At 36.4% G+C, this 19,331-nt stretch overlaps 1 protein-coding gene across 3 annotated transcripts in view; it reads right to left on the bottom strand.

The window, feature by feature from the left end:
* The window catches only part of KMT2C (lysine methyltransferase 2C), a 393,502-nt gene that overhangs the window by 264,691 nt on the left and 109,480 nt on the right, over positions 1 to 19,331 (bottom strand). The window lies entirely within an intron of this gene.

Below are 19,331 nucleotides of genomic sequence, written 5' to 3'. Positions count from 1 at the left end.
TAGAAATTGAAGTGATTGAAGTACAAATTGTTTTGTAAGTGAAATACTGAAAGCTTTCAAGAAAAAAGTCATCCACATTCAAATAAAAATAGATGTCTAATCAAAATCCTAACAAAGATAGCCAAAAACTTTGGGTGAAAAAATCTAAACAAAATATTAATAAATATAATCAGAACAAATGCAAGGGAGATTTAATACAAGAAGCTAATAAATACAACAGATCAAACACCCCAAATAATATCATTTCAAACTTCACGGGGGTGGGGAGAAAGAGGCAGAATTAAATTAAGAGAAAGAAGATGGAAAGGTATGATCAAGACTTACTATAAGGTTGATTTTACTGTTCATGGAAAAAGGGAGAGATAATTTTCTTTAGAATTTATTAAGTTAAATAGTTGTGTTTAAATTTAAAAGAAAACTGTAAAACAAAGAGAAAAGAAGAGATGAGAAAAATATCTCCAACCCAACAGAAGGCAGAAAAGGAGAGAAAAAAATACATATTAAAGAGGAAAAAAAAAAACAACATAAAAATAAAAACAAATATCACTGAATTATATAGTTGAATATGGTCAAAAGGGGAATTTTAAGTTGTATATATACTACCTGAATAAGAATTTAAAAAAAGAACTGTACAACACAATGAACCCTAATGTAAACTATGTGGTTAATACTACAATTATAATAATATTACTTCATCAACTGAAAACAAAGGTACCACAATAATGCAATGTAAATAGACGAAGTATATGGGAGAAATGTATTTTCTGCAAGATTTTTCCGTAAACCTACAACTTCTCTAATAAAAAATTTATACTAAATAAATGCAAATATCAGTTTTCAGTCAACATAAATGGCTTAAACTGCTGTCATTATTTAACGATAAAAAGTTAAATTTACTTTATATAATATTATTTGATTTGCATTATATAATAACATTACATAAAGCAAACATTCACAGAAATTGGCAAATCCACAAATATTACAGGAGATATGAACATCCCACTTTCAGAAACTAAAAGATGAAATATTAAAGTTGCAAGTGTTTCAAACAAGTATTTGGACAGCAGGTTTAGCAAGCAGATTAGAACACCCTATCATTCCTCCGTGTATCAAGCTCTGCTCAAACACTGTACATACAGCAATAAAAAACAAAATTTCTGTCTTCACAAACTTACATTCTAGTAAGAAGCAACAGGCAGTGTTAACAAGTAAAACACAACATCATAACTACTAAGGAAAAGAATAAAAAAGAGAATGGGGAGCTACAAACCACTTTAAATAAGAACTTTATGAAATAAGGTTTACAGAACAACTAAACATTTATAAAATAAAAGTTCCATGAAAAAGAAAATATTTCAGCACAGATCTGAAGTAGAAGAGGAAGCAAACAACAATTATATCTAGGAAAAGAGCAACACATTAGAAAGAATAGCAAATGAAAGCTCCTCAGATAAGGTCGTATACAGTGTTGGAAGAACAAGAACACAATGTGCCGAGAGCAGAGTAAAAGAGTGTACAAAGATATGAAGTGTAAGAAAATAAAGCAAACAAACAAAAAAAGAGACCTGTTTGTTTAAAAACCTGTAGAACAATATAAGGTCTAAGGGAAGGCAAACTAGAAATTCTTGAAATAATCCAAACATGATAGTTACAACAGGAATGGAAATTAAGAAACTAATTTAAGAGCTACTGTACAGGTAGAATTTACCAAGGCAAGACTGTAATCCACGAGTGAAGGGAAACAAACAAGGTGAACCCTACCATTGCCCAGTCTTTCTGCAGAGGGATAATTTTTAAACTAGCACAGAGAGGAAAATTCAGAAAGTGGCAAGCTTTCTAAGATGAAGTCACAGATATCAGTTTAGGAGGTGCAGGGAGGCAAACTCTAGAATATGTGGGAAAAGAGTACCCAAGAGGTAGAAGCTATACAGAGAAAGAGCTCCAGAAATATGAGAGCTTGAGTCTTAAGCTGAATACCAATTTGGATAAGTGTATTATCCAGAACACGGATGAAGAAGAAAAACATCAGTGAAAATAACAATTACAGAAGAGCTGTAATATGAACAATTCCTACAGCTCTCAGAAAGCCAGCAATCAATCAAATTCCCTCCAACCAGAGTGGAGACACATCATTGAATACATAGTGCTTTCAGTAGACAGGAATAGGACAAAGCTTTAGAATTGAGGCTAAATAAGCCTTAGAGTAAGTGCTATTCTAGATCATCCACTAAAAGAAGCTTATAAACAATTCTCATAATAATTAAAATGATTCACAACTAACTTAACTGCCAGATGGAAAAAAAAAATCAACACTCATTAAACAATTAAAACAAAATCTAGCTTTCAACAACAAAAATATTCACAATGTCAAGTATCAAATTAAAAATTCCCAAGAGGTGAAGTAATTAATGTGGTCACAGGAGACATCCCCTGGAAAGGTCGCCCCTCAGAAACAACTAGAAAAAGGACAAATCTCACTTACTTGGAACTCTGGAGGACAACAGAGACTGAAAAAGGACTGAAAAAATGCCAAATCAAAGAAAAAAGGAAAAAGAAAAAAAGAAACACAAAGAAAAGAGAGTAAATTTACTAACTGGACCTACCACTATGACCCCTCCTCTTCTCCTAGAGTCCCTGCAGCTTAAGAGTCACACATAAGGGGCAAGAGAAATGAAACAACATACAGTTTCAGTGGCTGAGAGATTTCAAATGGAGTCAAGACATCATTCTGGAGGTTATTCTTATGCATTATATAGATATCACTTTTTAGTTTCTAGTGTATTGGAATAGCTAGAAAGAAATTTCTTAAACTGTTGAAATGTAACACAGTAGCCTTGACTCTCGAAGATGACTATATAACTATATAGCTTATATGGTGTAACTCTGTGATTGTGAAAACCTGTGGCTCACAGATTCCCTTTATCTAGCACATGGACAGATGAATAGAAAACTGGGGATAAAAATTAAATTAATAATAGGGGAGTATGGGGGTGGGATATTTGGGGTATTCTTTTTCACTTGTATTTTTATTTTTATTTTTTTGGAGTAAGGAAAATATTCAAAAACCGATTGTGTGTTGATGAATGCACAACTATATGATGATACAGTGAACAACTGATTTACACTGTGGATGACTGTATGGTATGTGAATATATCTCAACAAAACTGAATTTAAAAAAATAAGTCACACATAGGCAGCAGTCTGGGTCCCTCCTGCTACAGATGCAGACCACAGAATCACTCACAGCAGCAAGTCAGAACCCCACAAAGGGACTCAAGTCAACAGAGACCCAGGGCAGAACAAAGGCAGCTAAGGACTGTTTACATCCAAAAGTGCCCAAAGGAAATAAAATAGACCAGGCAGAACTGTTTACAAGAGGTACACACACGAAGCCCAGTCTCCATTTGCTGGACCACCTAATCACAAAATGGACCTTTTTGGGTTGACAACATCTGACTCCCCAGGGCAGGATATTCTAACTGGGCAATAATTGGGGACAAAAACAGCCTCACAGGAAGAGGGTGGTGGGGAGAGGGAGGGGAAATGTGAACTACTAGAAGTCAGGATGGGTCCCAGACTGAAAAAATGTAATGAAAACGGGGCACTGAGTTAGGGAGAGAAATTAAACAAACCACAGGAGCTGGGGACAGAATTCTGCAGAAAAACAAAAAAGTTCAGGATTCCCAAAGAAGGGACAGAGGAAAGGAAGCTTCCTCCTGGGGGTGAAAAAATTACACATAAAAGTCAATCTTAAAATTTTTACCACATATATAGGACTAAAATCAAGTGCAGAAGACCTGAGAAAATCTGAGTAAACAAAGATTACTCTAAAGATTCCACATAAATGGGAACAAGTATCAAAGAAGACCCTAAACACACAGGCAATCTGCAATAAAACCCTAGGCAAGAGACAAAAAAAATGACTTTCAGAGGTTAGCACATCCAAATAATCAGATACCCAGAAATCAGCAAAAAATTACAAGCCATACTAAGAAACAGGAAGATATGGCTCAGACAACTGAATGAGTTAAAACTCCAGAGAAAACACAGAATTTGGAACAACAAATCAAAGAACTTCAAACATATCTCCTATATCAATTCAAAGAGATGAGAGAAAATATGAATGGAAATAAACTAATGCTGGGTAGAGCTAAAGAATATTAAGACAACAATGCACAAGTAAAAATAAGAATTAAAAAGTGTAAAAAGAAGCATAACAAATTATGGGGATGAAAGGAACAGTAATGGAGGCTAAAAACACACTAAAGGCATACAACTGCAGACTTAAACAGGCAGAAAAAAAGAATCAGCAAAAGAGAAGAAGAAAAGACAGGACAATCAAAATCATACTGTCAGAAGAATGGATGGAGTAATGTATAGAAAAAATGTTAAGTGTCTCAGGGACTTGAGTGAAAACGTGAAGAGTACCAACATAAGCATCATGTGAAAACCAAAAAGAGAAGGGAAAAGGTACAGAAAGAATATTTGAGAAAATAATGGCTGAAATTTTCCAGTTATTATGAAAGACATACATGTCCAAGAAGCACAACATACTCCAAACAGAAAATATCTGAATAGACCTACTCCAAGACACATACTAATCAGAATGCCAAGTGCCAAAGATAAAGAGAATTCTGAAAGCAGCAAGAGAAAATCCATTTGTCACATACAAGGGATCCTCAATAAGACTAAGTTCCAGTTTCTCATAAGAAACCATGGAGGCAAGAAGGCTGTGGTGTATTATTTAAGGTACTAAAAGAGAAAAACTGCCAGCCAAGGAGCTTTATCCAAAAAACTGTCCTTCAAAAATGAAGGAGTGTTTAAAACATTCACTCTGTTTATCTAACAGAAACTGAGAGAGTCCATCACCAAAAGATCTGCCCTAAAAGAACTGCTATAGGTAGATCTTCAGATTGGAAGGAAAAGACCAAAAAGAAAGGCCTTGGAGAAATGTGAAGAAACAGAAATCCCCAGTAAAGGTAACCAAATGGGAAAGTTAAAAACTTAGTAGTATTATATTCTCAATATTTAATTCTACTCTTTAATTCCTTTAAGTGTTAGAATACAATCGAATAAGAAAAAGTATTATTTACTGACAAGGGACACGAAAAACACAGGGATAATGTGGGACAAAAACAACATAAAGAGGGGAAACGTGGGGATATGGGATAGAGAAGGTATACGCTTTTGAAGTTAAGTTGGTATCATTCCAAATTAATAGGCTATAGGCATAGGTTGTGTAATACAAATCCCAGGGAAACCACCAAGTATCTAAAAAAATATACAGAAACAGACGCAGGACAACATGGCAGCACAGAGAGGTGTGGAATTAGTTAGCCCTCTAGAGCAACTAGTAAATAGCCAAGAACAAACAGTAAATAGTCTAGAACAACTGCTGGGGGACAACCATGACTGTCCACACATTGTCCACCAGCCCAGAGAATGGGTGGAATGGCTGAGATCACAGCATAAAAACTGTAAGTAAAAACTGTGGAAGCGTGCTGGGAAGCCCCTCCCCCCACAGCAGGCTGAGCTGCAAAACCTTGCTGTGGGAGAAAGCAGCAGTCACTGCCCGGAGCTAGTGAATATAGCTCAACCTAGCTCCAACTGGGGTTTTAATTAACAAATGGTGGCTGCTGAATACAAGCTACAAACACAGACAAACCCCTAACAAGCAGCAAAGTACCCTTAAGTCGCCCCCAGAGGAGAGGAGGTGGGGCTGACAGAAAAAATACAGAGGCTTTTGGGGACGGCTCTGCTTAGAATACTGGAAAAAGCCTGTACGGGCTCTGAAAAGGGGCTTTCGTTCCCTTATTTTTCTTTTTTATGTGAATAATCTCAATATAATTGAATTAAAAAATATATACAGAAACAGAAATGAGAAAGGGATCAGACACAACACAAAAAATCAACTATACAGAAAAGGAGACTGCAAAAAAAGAAAAGAGACAAAAAACATATGACATAGAAAAACCAAATGACAACTTGGTTTCACAGTAATAACACTGAATGTTTATGGATTAAACTCCCCAATAAAAACACATGGATTGGCAGAGTGGATTAAAAAAAAGCATGATCCAACTATATGTTATTTACAAAAGACTCACATTAGAGACAAAGACACAAATAAGTTGAAAGTGAAAGGATAGAAAAAGATGAGCTATACAAATAAGAACCAAAAAAGAGCTGGAATAGCTAAACTAATATCAGATAAAATAGACTTTAAGTCAAAAGCCATTACTACATGCCCAAAAATACAGGAGAGAAACACTGGCAAAACTGAAGGAAAAAACAGAAACCTATAAAATAACAACTGGAGAATTCAATACACCACTCTCATCAAAAGATAGAACATCTAGACAGAAAATCAATAAGGAAAGAGAATTTGAATAATATGATAAATGAACTAGACCTAACAAACATACAGAACACTGTACCCCAAAACAGCAGGATACATATTCTTGTTGAATGCACATGGATTACTCTCTGGGATAGTCCTCATGTTGGGTCACAAAACAATTTTCAATACATTTAAATTAAAGAAGATACAAAGCATCTTCTCTGACCACAATGAAATGAAGCTGGAAATCAATAAAAGGCAGAGAACTGGGAACTCTATAAATACATGGAAGTTAAATAGCACAATCAATTGATCAAAAAAGAAATCATAAAGGATATCAGTAAATATCTTGAGGAATGAAGATGAAAAAATAACATATCAAAACTTATGGGATGCAGTGAAGCCAGTAAATTCGTAGCCCAAAAGGCTTACATTAAAAAAGAAGAAAGCACTCAAAACAAAGATCTAACTGCGCACTTGGAGGAACGAGACAAAGAACAGCAAATCAGATGCACAAGAAAGCAGAAATAAAAAAATTGGATGCAAATAAATAAAATCAGAAGAGAGAGGGGGACATTACTGGGGGCTTCCCAGAAATAAAAGCAATCGTAAGAGGATACAATTAACAAAAGTATGCCATCAAATTAAACCATCTAGATAAAATGTACAAGGTTCTAGGAACACACAAACATCCTACACTGGCCCTAAAAGAAACAGATCTCAACAGACCAATTATAAGTAAAGAAACTGAATCAGTGTTCCAGTTTGCTAATGCTGCCCGAATGCAAAACACCAGAGATGGATTGGCTTTTATAAAAGAGGGTTTATTTGGTTACAGTTACAGGCTTAAGGCCATAAAGTGTCCAAGATAACACATCAGCAATCGGGTACCTTCACTGGAGGATGGCCAATGGTGTCCGGAAAACCTCTGTTAGCTGGGAAGGCACGTGGCTGGCATCTGCTCCAAAGTTCTGATTTCAAAATGGCATTCTCCCAGGACATTCCTCTCTAGGCTTCAGTTCCTCAAAAATGTCACTCCTAGTTGCACTTGGGATATTTGCCCTCTCTCAGCTTCTCCGGAGCAAGATTCTGCTTCCAATGGCCATCTTCAAACTGTCTCTCATCTGCAGCTCCTGTGCTTTCTTCAAAGTGTTCCTTTTGGCTGTAGCTCCTCTTCAAAATGTCACTCACAGCTGCACTGAGTTCCCTCTGCCTGTCAGCTTATACATATGGCTCCACTGATCAAGGCCCACCCCAAATGGGTGGGGTCACGCCTCCATAGAAATATCTCAGAGTTATCACCGACAGTTGGGTGGGGTGCATTTCCATGCAAACAACCTAATCCAAACATTCCAACTTAATCCCCATTAACATGTCTACCCCACAAGACTGCATCAAAGAATATGGCTTTTTTTTCTGGGGGACATAATACATTCAAACCAGCACACTCAGTGATAAAAGTCCTCCCATAAAAGAAAAGCCCATGATCAAATGGCTTCACAGGTGAATTCTACCAAACATTCCAAAAATTAATACTAATTCTACTGAAATGCTTACAAAAAACTGAACAGGAGGGAACACAACCTAATTTGTTCTACGAGGCCACCATCATCTTAAAGAATGATAGTACAAGAAAATTACAGATGGATTTCTCTTATGAATATCGATGCAGAAATCCTCAACAAAATACTAACAAATCTAATCCAACAGCGCATTTTAAAAAGTTTACACCAGGATCAAGTGGGATTTATCCCAGGTATACAAAGGTGGTTCAACATAAGAAAATCAATTAATATAATACAAAACATTAACAGAACAAAGGGAAAAAACCACAACTGTCTCAAATAAAGGAGAAAAGGCATTCTACAAAACTCAGTGATGGAGAACCTAAGATGACGGCTAGGTGAGACAGGGCAAAAAAACACCTCCATGAAAAATACTAGATAAAAACCAGAAAGTGACCCAGAACACCACTGCCCGCGATGCACCAGCTGGACAAGGTTTGCTAAATCCACAGGAAACGTGCATTTGGTGAAACCAGGAGCCTGCATTCTGAAACGAGTGAGTGAGTCGGCTGAAAGTCCTGCAATCGCACTGCAATGTGGGGAAATGGTGGGCTGGCATTTGGAGACGGCCAAGTTCTTTAAAAAAAAAAAGCCCAGGAGCAGCTGCAGATACGACAGGGACAGCTGCTCAGTGAAGCACAGCAGGAGCAGGCTGGGCTAACGCCTCGGTGTGTGGCATGGAGGATACCCCTTCTCACACCCGTTGATGATTGTCTTGAGACCAGAGGAGCAGAGGGGAGCCAAAAGGAGAAAAAAAAAACTGCATTCCTTGCAGCCATCTCCCCAGCAGGCAGGGGACGCTCCTGCCCGGGGCCAGACCCACAGCCCAGAACCACGCCAAGAAACCCAGTGTGACGGGGAATCTTTCCCACAGCACTACACACAGCCACAATATCGGCCGTGGACAGCGGCCTTTAATACACCCAAGGTTGATTGTCCCGGAGCTGGGAGGGCGGAGTTGTGCAAAAAGGGGGAAGTTAACACGTCTCATTCAACCATCTTTGAAGCGGGCTGGGAGCGCCCCTGCACAGCCCAGTGACACAGGGCTTCCCTGGCGGGCTGGTGCGCACTAGTGACATGGCACGGCCCTCCCTCAGCACAGGTCCTGGAAGAGCACAGCTGGGAAGGGGGAACCTCTCAGAAATCCCAGGGACCCTACACAAATACCAACGACTTGTGGGTCAGCGGCAGAGACAATCGGTGGAAAGACTGAAATGAAGGCTTAGGCTCCAGCAACAGCCTTAAATCTCCAGGAACACCTGGAAGGTTTGATTATTAAAGCTGCCCTGCCTGCCTAACCTCCCAGACACACACCCCACATTCAGGGAACCCAAACTTGGTGTACCAATTGGACCCCACAAGAATCAGACCCCCACACAACACAAAGACAAAGTGCAGGAGAACTAACTTGAGGGGAATAGGTGACTCATGGACGCCACCTGCTGGTTAGTTAGAGAAAGTGTACACCACCAAGCTGCAGTTCTGTGAAATTAGGGACCACGTAAATCAAATGCCAAGAGGCCAAAAACGACAGAAAATCTTAAAGCATATGATAAAACCAGACGATATGGAGAACCCAAACCAAAACACCCAAATCAAAAGATCAGAAGACACACAGTACTTGGCACAATTAATCAAAGTTACAGACAGGCAACAAGAACATGGCTCAGGACATAAAGGACATGAAGAAGAGCATGGTACAGGATACAAAGGGCATAAAGAAGACCCTAGAAGAGCATAAAGAAGACACTGCAAGAGTAAATTAAAAAATAGAAGATCTTATGGAAATTAAAGAAACTGTTGGCCAAATTAAAAAGACTCTGGATACTCATTATACAAGATTAGAGGAAGCTGAACAACAACTCAGCCTCCTTGAGGACCACAGAACAGAAAATGAAAGAACAAAAGAAAGAATGCGGGAAAAAATCGAAAAAATCGAAATGGATCTCAGGGATACGATAGATAAAATGTCCAAATTTAAGCCTCATTGGTGTCCCAGAAAGGGAAGAGAAGGGTAAAGGACTAGAAAGAGTATTCAAAGAAATTGTTGGGGAAAACTTCCCAAACCTTCTACACAATATAAATACACAAAGCATAAATGCCCAGCGAACTCCAAATAGAATAAATCCAAATAAACCCACTCCAAGACATATTCTGATCAGACTGTCAAATACTGAGGAGAAGGAACAAGTTCTGAAAGCAGCAAGAGAAAAGCAATTCACCACATACAAAGGAAACAACGTAAGACTAAGTAGTGACTACTCAGCGGCCACCATGGAGGCAAGAATGCAGTGGCATGACATATTTAAAACTCTGAGAGAGAAAAATTTCCAACCAAGAATACTTTATCCAGCAAAACTCTCCTTGAAATTTGAGGGAGAGCTTAAATTTTTCACAAACAAATGCTGAGAGATTTTGCTAATAAAAGACCTGCTCTACTTCAGATACTAAAGGGAGCCCTACCGACAAAGAAAAAAGCTGAGGGACTTCACCACCAGTAGATCAGTCCTACAAGAAATGCTAAAGGGAGTTGAGCAGGCTGAAAGGAAGGGACACCAAACAATTGACTGAAACTACATGAAGAAATAAAGGGTACCACTAAAGATCACATGGTAAATATAAATACCAATACTACTGTATTTTTGATTTGTAACTCCACTACTTCCTACAGGATCTAAAATACATAAACTGTAATGATAAATCAATGGTTTTAGACTCAATGTAAAATATGCGATTTTTGACAAGAACTACATAAAAGTGGGAAAATGAGGGAGTATAGGAACATAGTTTATGTATCATATTGAAGTTAAGTTGGTATCAAAGAAAAACAAGACTGTTATAGATTTAAAATGTTAAATTTAAGCCCCATGGTAAACACAAAGAAAGTATCAGAGAATATGACCATAGAGATGAAAAGTAGAGTAGGGGTTCCGAGAAGTGGGGGAAGAGGCAATGGGGAGTTAAGAAATGAGGGTAGGGTTTCTGTTTCGGGTGAAGGGAAATTTCTAGAAAGGGATGGTGGGAAGGTGATAGCATTGAAACATTCTAAATGTGATTAATCCCACTAATGGAATGCTAGGGAGGGGGTGGAATGGGAAGATTTAGGCTGTATACATGTTTCCACAATTGAAAAAAAAAAAGGCAGTCTAAATAGATGACAATTAAATGCCAAGGATGATCCTGGATGGGATCTGAGGATGGAGGAGAGGAGGCTCAAAGGGACACAGATGGGACATAAGGGGGAAAAAAAAAAGGAAATATAGAATGCAAGCTTTGTATCAAGGTTGAATTTCTTGAACTTCTTAGCTGCGTTTAATGGGATTGCATAAAAGAATGCTCTTGTTCATGGGAAATGTATATGTGAATTATATTGTTTTTTCCAAGGATGTGTGCAGCTTGCTCTCATATGTTCAGAAGACAGAGCAATAGATGATCGATGATAGGGAGGGAGAGAGGGAGGGAGGGAGGGAGGGAAAGAAAGAAATGGTGGTGTGACAGGATGCTAAAGGTGGTGGATCGGGGTATCAGGAGACGGGGGTCAGGGTATGCTGGAGTTCTGTGTATGGGGTTTGTACTGTTTTTGCAACTGTTCCTGTAAGTTTGAATTTATTTCAAAATAAAATTTATTTTTAAAAAAATCCAGCACTATTTCTTGATAAAAAAACATTTGGAAAACTAGGAAGAGAAGGAAACATCCTCTGTGGAATCAGAACACATATGAAAACCCCACATCATACTCAATAGTGAAAGATTAAACCTTTCCCTCTGAGATCTGGAACAAAAAAAGAATGACCACTGTTATCTCCGTCACTCAACACTGTACTAGAAGTTCTATCGAGAACAATGAGGCAAGAAAGAGAAATAAAAGTCATCGAAATTGAAAGGAAGAAGTAAAACATTCACTATTTGCAGTTGACATGATACTATATATAGAAAGTCCCCCCAAAAAATCTACAACAAAGCTACTAGAGCTAATAAACTAATTCGGCAAAGTGGAAGGATACAAGATCAACATACAAAAATCAGTAGTGTCTCTATAGCCTAGTAAAGAGCAATCTGAGGAGGAAATAAAGAAAAAAATCCATTTACAATAGCAAATAAAAGAATCAAATATCTAGGAATAAATTTAATCGAAGATATAAAGGACTTCTATGCAGAAAACTAAAAAAGTTTGCTAAAAGAAACCAAAGAAGATCTAAATAAATGGAAGGACATTCTACGCTTATGGCTTGGAAGATTAAATATTGTTAAAATATCAATTCTACTCAAAACAATTTACAGATTCAATGCAATCTAGTGAAAATTCCAAGAGCCTTCTTTGCAGAAATGTAAAAACCAATCATCAATTTTAGTTAGAAAGCTAAGGTGCCCCAAATAGCCAAAAGCATCTTTTAAAAGAAGAACAAAGTTGGAGGACACACAATTCCTGAATTTAAAACTGATTACAAAGCTACAGTGGTTGAAACAGCATGGTACTGGCACTAAGATATATATATATACATATAAAACACAGAACAATGGAATCAAATTGTACACAAACAGACCCTCACATCTATGGCCAATTGATTTTTTACAAGGCTGCCAAGTTCATCAATCAGAAAAGAAAAGTTTCTTGAACAAATGATGCTGGGAGAACTGGACAGCTATATGCAATAGAATGAATATGGACCCCAATCTCACACCACATATAAAAATTAATTCAAATTGGATCAAAGTCCTAAACATAAGAACCAGCATTATGAAACTCCTAGAAGGAAATATAGGGAAACATCCTCAAGATCTTGTGTTAGGTAACATTTTCTTAGACTTTACACCCAAAGCAGCAAGCAACAAAAGAAATAACTGTTAAGTGGAACCTCATTAAATTAAAAATATTTGTGCATCAAAGGACATCATCGCCAAAGTGAAAAGACAACCTATAGAATGGGAGAAAATATATGGAAACCACATATCTGTTAAGGGTTTAATACCCAGAAAATATAAAGAAATCCTACAACTCAACAATAAAAAACAACCCAATTCTTAAAAGGGCAAAAGAATTGAATAGACATTTCTCCAGAGAGGATATACAAATGGCTAAAATGCACATGAAAAGATGCTCAACATCACTACCTATTAGGGAAATGCAAACCAAAACCACAATGAGATAACCATTTCACACCCACTAAAATGGCTACTATTAAAACAAAAGAAAAGAAAATTACAAGTGTTAGGATGTGGAGAAACAGGAACACTCCTTCACTGCTGGTGGGAATGTAAAGTGCTGCAATCAGTGTGAAAGACAGTTGGGCAGTTCTCAGAGAGCTAAGTATAGAATTACCATATTACCTGGCAATTCCTCCAAAAGGTAAACACTCAAAAGATCCTGAAAGCAGGGGCTCAAAACAGATATTTGAACACCAATATTCATAGTGGCATTATTCACAACTGCCAAAAGATGGTAACAGCCAAAGTATCCATCAACCAATAAATGGATACATAATGTGGTACATACAAACAATGGAATATTATTCAGCGTATAAAGGATGATCATGCAACAACATGGATGAACACTGAAGACATCATGTTGACTGAAATAAGCCAGACACAAAGGATAAATATTGTATGACCTCAGTGTTATATGATTAGAATAAGCATACTCACAGAGTCAGAGTCTAGAAAATTAGGTTACCAGAGGCCAGGGTCAGGGTAAGGAAGGAGGAAATAATGCTTCAATTGTACCATTTCTAATGGGGTTGACTGGAAAGTTTTGGTAATGGATGGTGGGAATTTTAGCACAACATTGTAAATGTAATTAACAGCAATGAATTATGCATGTGAATATGGTTAAAAGGAAAACTTTTAGGTTGTATATATGTTACCAGTAATATTTAAAAAAAAGAAACATGGGATTATATAACTCAAGCACTGAACTCTACTGGAAACCATGGGCAAGGGTTAATAGTATAATTATAAACATGTTCTTTCATGAAATGTAAAGGATGTGCCACAGTGCCACACTGGTGCAAGGTGTGTGTGGGGGGGATTTGAACACTGTATATTAGGTATTTTATGCATGATTTTTCTGTAAGCCTACAACTTCTCTAATAAGAAACAAAACTTAAGAGATACATAAAGAGGCAGGAAAATGGGGACCATAACCAGGGTAAAAACTGTCAAGAAAAACAAATGCAGAGGCAGCCAATTCAATGGGGAAAAATATTTGGAAGCCACATATCTGAAAAAAGACTGATATCTTATATATAAAGAAATCCTACAACTCACTAACAGCCCAAATTATAAAATGGGCAAAAGACAGCCCAATTATAAAATTGGCAAAAGATATGAAAGACATTTCTCTGAAGAGGAAATACAAATGGCTAAAAAACACACGAAAAAATGTTCTTCTTTACTAGCTATTAGGGAGATGCAAATTAAGACCACAATGTATCTCACACAAATTAGATTGGCTACCATTAAACAGGAAACTACAAATGCTGGAGAGGATGTGGAGGAATTGGAACTCTTATTCATTGTTGGTGGGACTGTATAATGGTAGACAGTCTGGTGGGTCCTTAGAAAACTAGATATAGAGCTACTCTTTCATCCAGCAATTCTACTTCTTGGTATACACCCGGAAGATCTGAAACCAGTGACACAAACAGATATTGCACACTGATGTTCATAGAGGCATTATTCACAATAGCTAAGAGATGGAAACAATCCAAATGTCCTTCAGTGGATGAGTGCATAAATAAAATGTGGTATATACACACGATGGAGTACTACACGGCAGTAAGAAGGAATGAGGTCGTGAAACATATGACAACATGGATGAACCTTGAAGATAAAATGCTGAGCAAAATAAACCAGGCACAAAAAGAGAGATATTGTATGTTACCACTAATATGAACACTGTGAAAAATGTAAAATAAGTGGTTTATATTGTAGAATGTAGGGGACCTAGTGATAGACAGCAAATAGTGAAGGGGGAATGATAATCTTATAGTCTGTTTATTTTCTTGAGGTAGGGTAGAACATGTTGGAAGCAATGCAGTTATTTTAGGTTACTTGTTTTTTCTTATTCTTTTGTTTTGGTTTTGTTTGAAATTCTTTTTTACTGCTTGCTTTTAATTTTTCGATGAAGTTAGAAAAACAATGACTGTGAAAAAAAGTAAATGAACAATGGGGGGAGGAGGGGAATGGAATGTTTAGGATGTTCTTTTTTATTCTATTTTTATTTTATTTTTTGGAGTAATGAAAATGTTCAAAGATTGATTGTGGTGATGAATGCACAACTATACGTTTATATTACGGATAACTGATTGTACACTTTGAAGGATTGTATGTTATGTGAATACATCTCAATAAAATTGCATTTAAAAAAAAAATGCAGAGAAAATAGAGATGGAAAAAAGAGCAAGCATGGACATTAAACCAGGTGTTATAAGTATGCTTCATGTGCTCAAAAGTAGAAAGGAAAACATAAGTATAATGAGAAGATAAATGGAAGATAAAAAAAAAATGAAATGCAATTCATACAGATAGCGCCAAAAGATAACATCAAATGAAAATGTCACTGTGAAAGATTCATTTTGTATCAGAAATGAGAAAAATGATAAATGACCTTGAAAACACAGCAAAAGAATCTATCTAAAATGAAGGACAGACTCAAAAAAGACAAACACCGAGTGCCCTGTGAGACAATAGCAAGCAGTCTAACACATGTGACACTGGAGTTGGTGGGATAGGGCAGAAAAAATATTTGATGAAAAATGGTTGTAAATTTTACAAATTGTATGATAATGATATCCCACAGATACAATCAGCAGAACAAAATTTCTATCACACACACAAACTAATTAGGCAACTCATGGACAAACTGCTGAAAAACAGTAAAAGAAAATCTTAAGAACAGCCAGAGAAAAAATACATTAGTGCAGAATACCAAAAATAAGAAAGACTGCAAGCTTCTTATGTAAAACTATATAATTCAGAGCATAGTGAAACATATTTCAAATGTTGGAGGATATGAAACGGAAAAAAAAAACATACACCCAGAGAAAAATGCAGCAAAACATATCTTTCAAAAAAGAAAAACTTTTTCCAACAAACAAATGCTGAAAGAACTCTTCACCAACATATTCTGCTCTAAAAGAAATGTTAAGAAAATGCTTCATGCAAAAGGAAAATGATAACATGATGTAAAAAAAAAAAAAAAAAGATGTATGCAAAGGAATAAAGATTGAAGAAAATGATAAATATGTGAGTATATGTAAAACACCTTTGCTCTTCTTTCTTAATTTCTTTAAAAGAAAACTGTCTGCTCTGGCAATCTCACCTCTAGGTACATACACAAAATAATTGAAACCGGGGACTCAGACAGATATCTGTACACCAGTGTTCATGGGAATCCACCAACAGTTGGATGTATAAACAAAAAGAATATCATTCAGCTGTAAGAAGAAATAAAGTTCTGACACCTGCTACAGTATGGATGAACCCTGAAGACATCATGTTGAGTGAAATATGCTAGAAGCAAAAGGGCAAATAATGGTATCATCTTGCTTATATGAAATAACCAGAATATACAAATTCATAGAGACAAAAAGAAGACGTCAGTGTACCAGAGGTGAGTTTGTGAGTGAGGAATGGGGAATTAAGGCAATGGGTATAGAATTTCTGGTAAAATGTTTTGGTAATAGATGGTGGTGATGGTGGCACAACACTGTGAATGTGATTAACACCACTGAATTGTATACTTGAAAGTGGTTAAAATGGGAACTATTATTTGTGTTATATATTACTACAATAAGGACTTTAAAAAAAAAAATCAATGGTGCTTTTTAGTATTATTTGAAATTTTGAATCACGTGCTTGTAGGTACTAATACAATTAAACATTTTTTATGCTGCCAAAAAGATAACTAATTAAAACAAAAATAATAACGATTGGAGGGTTCACGGCAAATATAGAATTAAAATTTATGAGAGCACTAGTTCAAAGTAAGGAAGAAAAAGGGAAAGTATGTTGATACAAGGATCTTATATCACATTTGAAGAGATTAACATGTTACTTAGTAGACTCTGATAAGTTAAAAATACATAATGCAAACACTCGAACACCCTTTAAACTCAGACATGTAAAAAATGCATAGCAAATAAGCCAAATGGAGATAAAATGGAATCCTAGAAAATATTCAATTAAGCTGAAAAACAGCAGGAAAAAAGAAAGAACCAAGGAAACATGGAACAGACAGAAAACAAAAAGGAAGAAGATACATTTAAACCACACATCAATAATTATGTTAAGTGTAAATGTGTCTAAACACTACAATGACAAAGCAGAGATTGATGAACCTTGAAGACATCATGTTGAGTGAAATAAGCCACCAAAGGATATATATTGTATGAAGCAAGTAAAATATTGAAATTCATAAAGTCAGAAACCAAATACAGGTTACCAGGAGGCAGGGGCAGGGGTGGGGGATGGGGGTGGGAACGGGAAATTAATGTTTAATTTTGTATGAAGTTACTGTTTGGGGTGATGGAAAAGTTTTAGTAATGGATGGTGATGATGGAAGCACAACTTTATTAATGCAATTAACACCACTGAACTGTAAACTCTAAAGTGGATAAAATGGGAAATTTTAGGTTGTATATACTTTAAAAAAAAAAAACAGAACCATGCAAAGCAAAGAATGTAAGCTATGAGCTGTAGTTAATAGCATAACCATTGTTTCAGCATTTGTAACAAAGGTAACACACTAACGCAAAATGTTAATAATAGAGAAACCAGTGTGTGTGAAAGAGTATACTGGAGTTTTGTACTTTCTGCATGATTTTTCTGCAAACTGACAACTGCTCTAATAAAAAGTTACATACATATTTCTTTTTAAAGCAGAGGTGGTCAGATTAAATTTAAAAAGCAAAACCCAACTACAGACACTCTATGAGATAAACATTTAAATATTATCACACACATCACACACATAGGAAGAAAGTATAAGGATGGAAAGAGATATACATGCCAACTCTAATCAAAAGAAAGCTAGAGTAACTATATCATAATACAAAGTAGAATAAAAAAAAATACAGCAAAAATAAAAATGGACATTTTCTTAAAAAAAAAAGTGCCAATCCATCAAGGAGAAAATAATTCTAAATATATATATGCCCAATGACAACACTTCAAAATATATGATAACTTAAAGGAGAAATTTTTAAATCCACAATTATAGTTGGAGATGGTGATTCTGTACTCAATAATTGATAAACAGACAGAAATATAAAGACATAGAAGACTTAATAAGCTTTCAACCAAGCATAAAAAAATTACATTTATAGAACACTCCACCCAAAATCAACAGAATACTCACTCTTCAAGTACACAATCACCAGGATAAGCCATACTGTAGACCTTAAAACAAAGTTCAACAAATTTTAAATGACAGAATCTTACAGAGCATGTTCTCTGACCACAATGGAACTGGAAACCAACTTTTTAAAAGAGACATTTGCAATACACTCAAATATTTGGTAAATAAGCAACACAATTCTAAATATCCCACTGATCAAGAAAGAAATCATAAGTCAAATTAGAAAATATTTTGAACTAAATGAAAGTGAATATACAACATTTCAAAATATGTGAGATTCAGGTAAGGAGTGATTAGAGCGAAATTTACAGTTTTACGTAGTTTATCAGAAAACTAGAAAGAGCGCAACTCAGTAATCTGTCCACCTGTGAATCTCATCCTAATTAGCATACCAAAGAATGTGACGGCCCAACTAACAGAGCTCTGGCCAGGTCCCACACTGACCACTTGGGACTTCAGGCAGGACAGACTGAAATTGCATTGCAAGAGCTTTAAAAAACTAAACTAACATTATAACCACAGCCCACAGAAGGTTGATTGAAACATGCAGCCTGTATCTACACAGGTCAAGCACCAGCAAACAGCAAAAAAATAATCTCCACAGGATTTAAAAACAATCTCATAACATAATACTCAAAATGTTCAGGAAACAGAGTGGTGATGTCAGGAAGACGGCAGAGAAAGACACTTCTGGCAAACGCCCCACCACCCCTCAGAAACAGTGTAAAATGGGCAGAATCTGTCAGAAAACACTTTCCCAAATCCTGGAAGACATCTGAATCTAGAGAACAACTCAATGAATACTGAATCAGGGAACAAGAAAACTTGTCCAGGCACCTCCCCCTTCCCTTGGTTCCAAACAACAGTTTGCAGGACCCACAGCAGCAACTTGGTGACTTGCAAACTTTCAAGTGCAGGTCACTGTCGTGTGATTATCACTGCACCTAAACAAAAATATCTGATGTCTTTAGACACAGGACCAAACTGGCTCCTTAGAAGACTGACTCAGGACACAAGTCTGGGTCCCCTATCCCAGAATTTATCCAGGGTGGAGAAGCAGCCCAGAAA

The sequence above is a fragment of the Choloepus didactylus genome, chromosome 5 (genome assembly GCF_015220235.1).
Source record: "Choloepus didactylus isolate mChoDid1 chromosome 5, mChoDid1.pri, whole genome shotgun sequence".
In the NCBI taxonomy this organism is placed as follows: Eukaryota; Metazoa; Chordata; class Mammalia; order Pilosa; family Megalonychidae; genus Choloepus; species Choloepus didactylus.
This window is presented reverse-complemented; position numbering and strand designations above follow the sequence as displayed.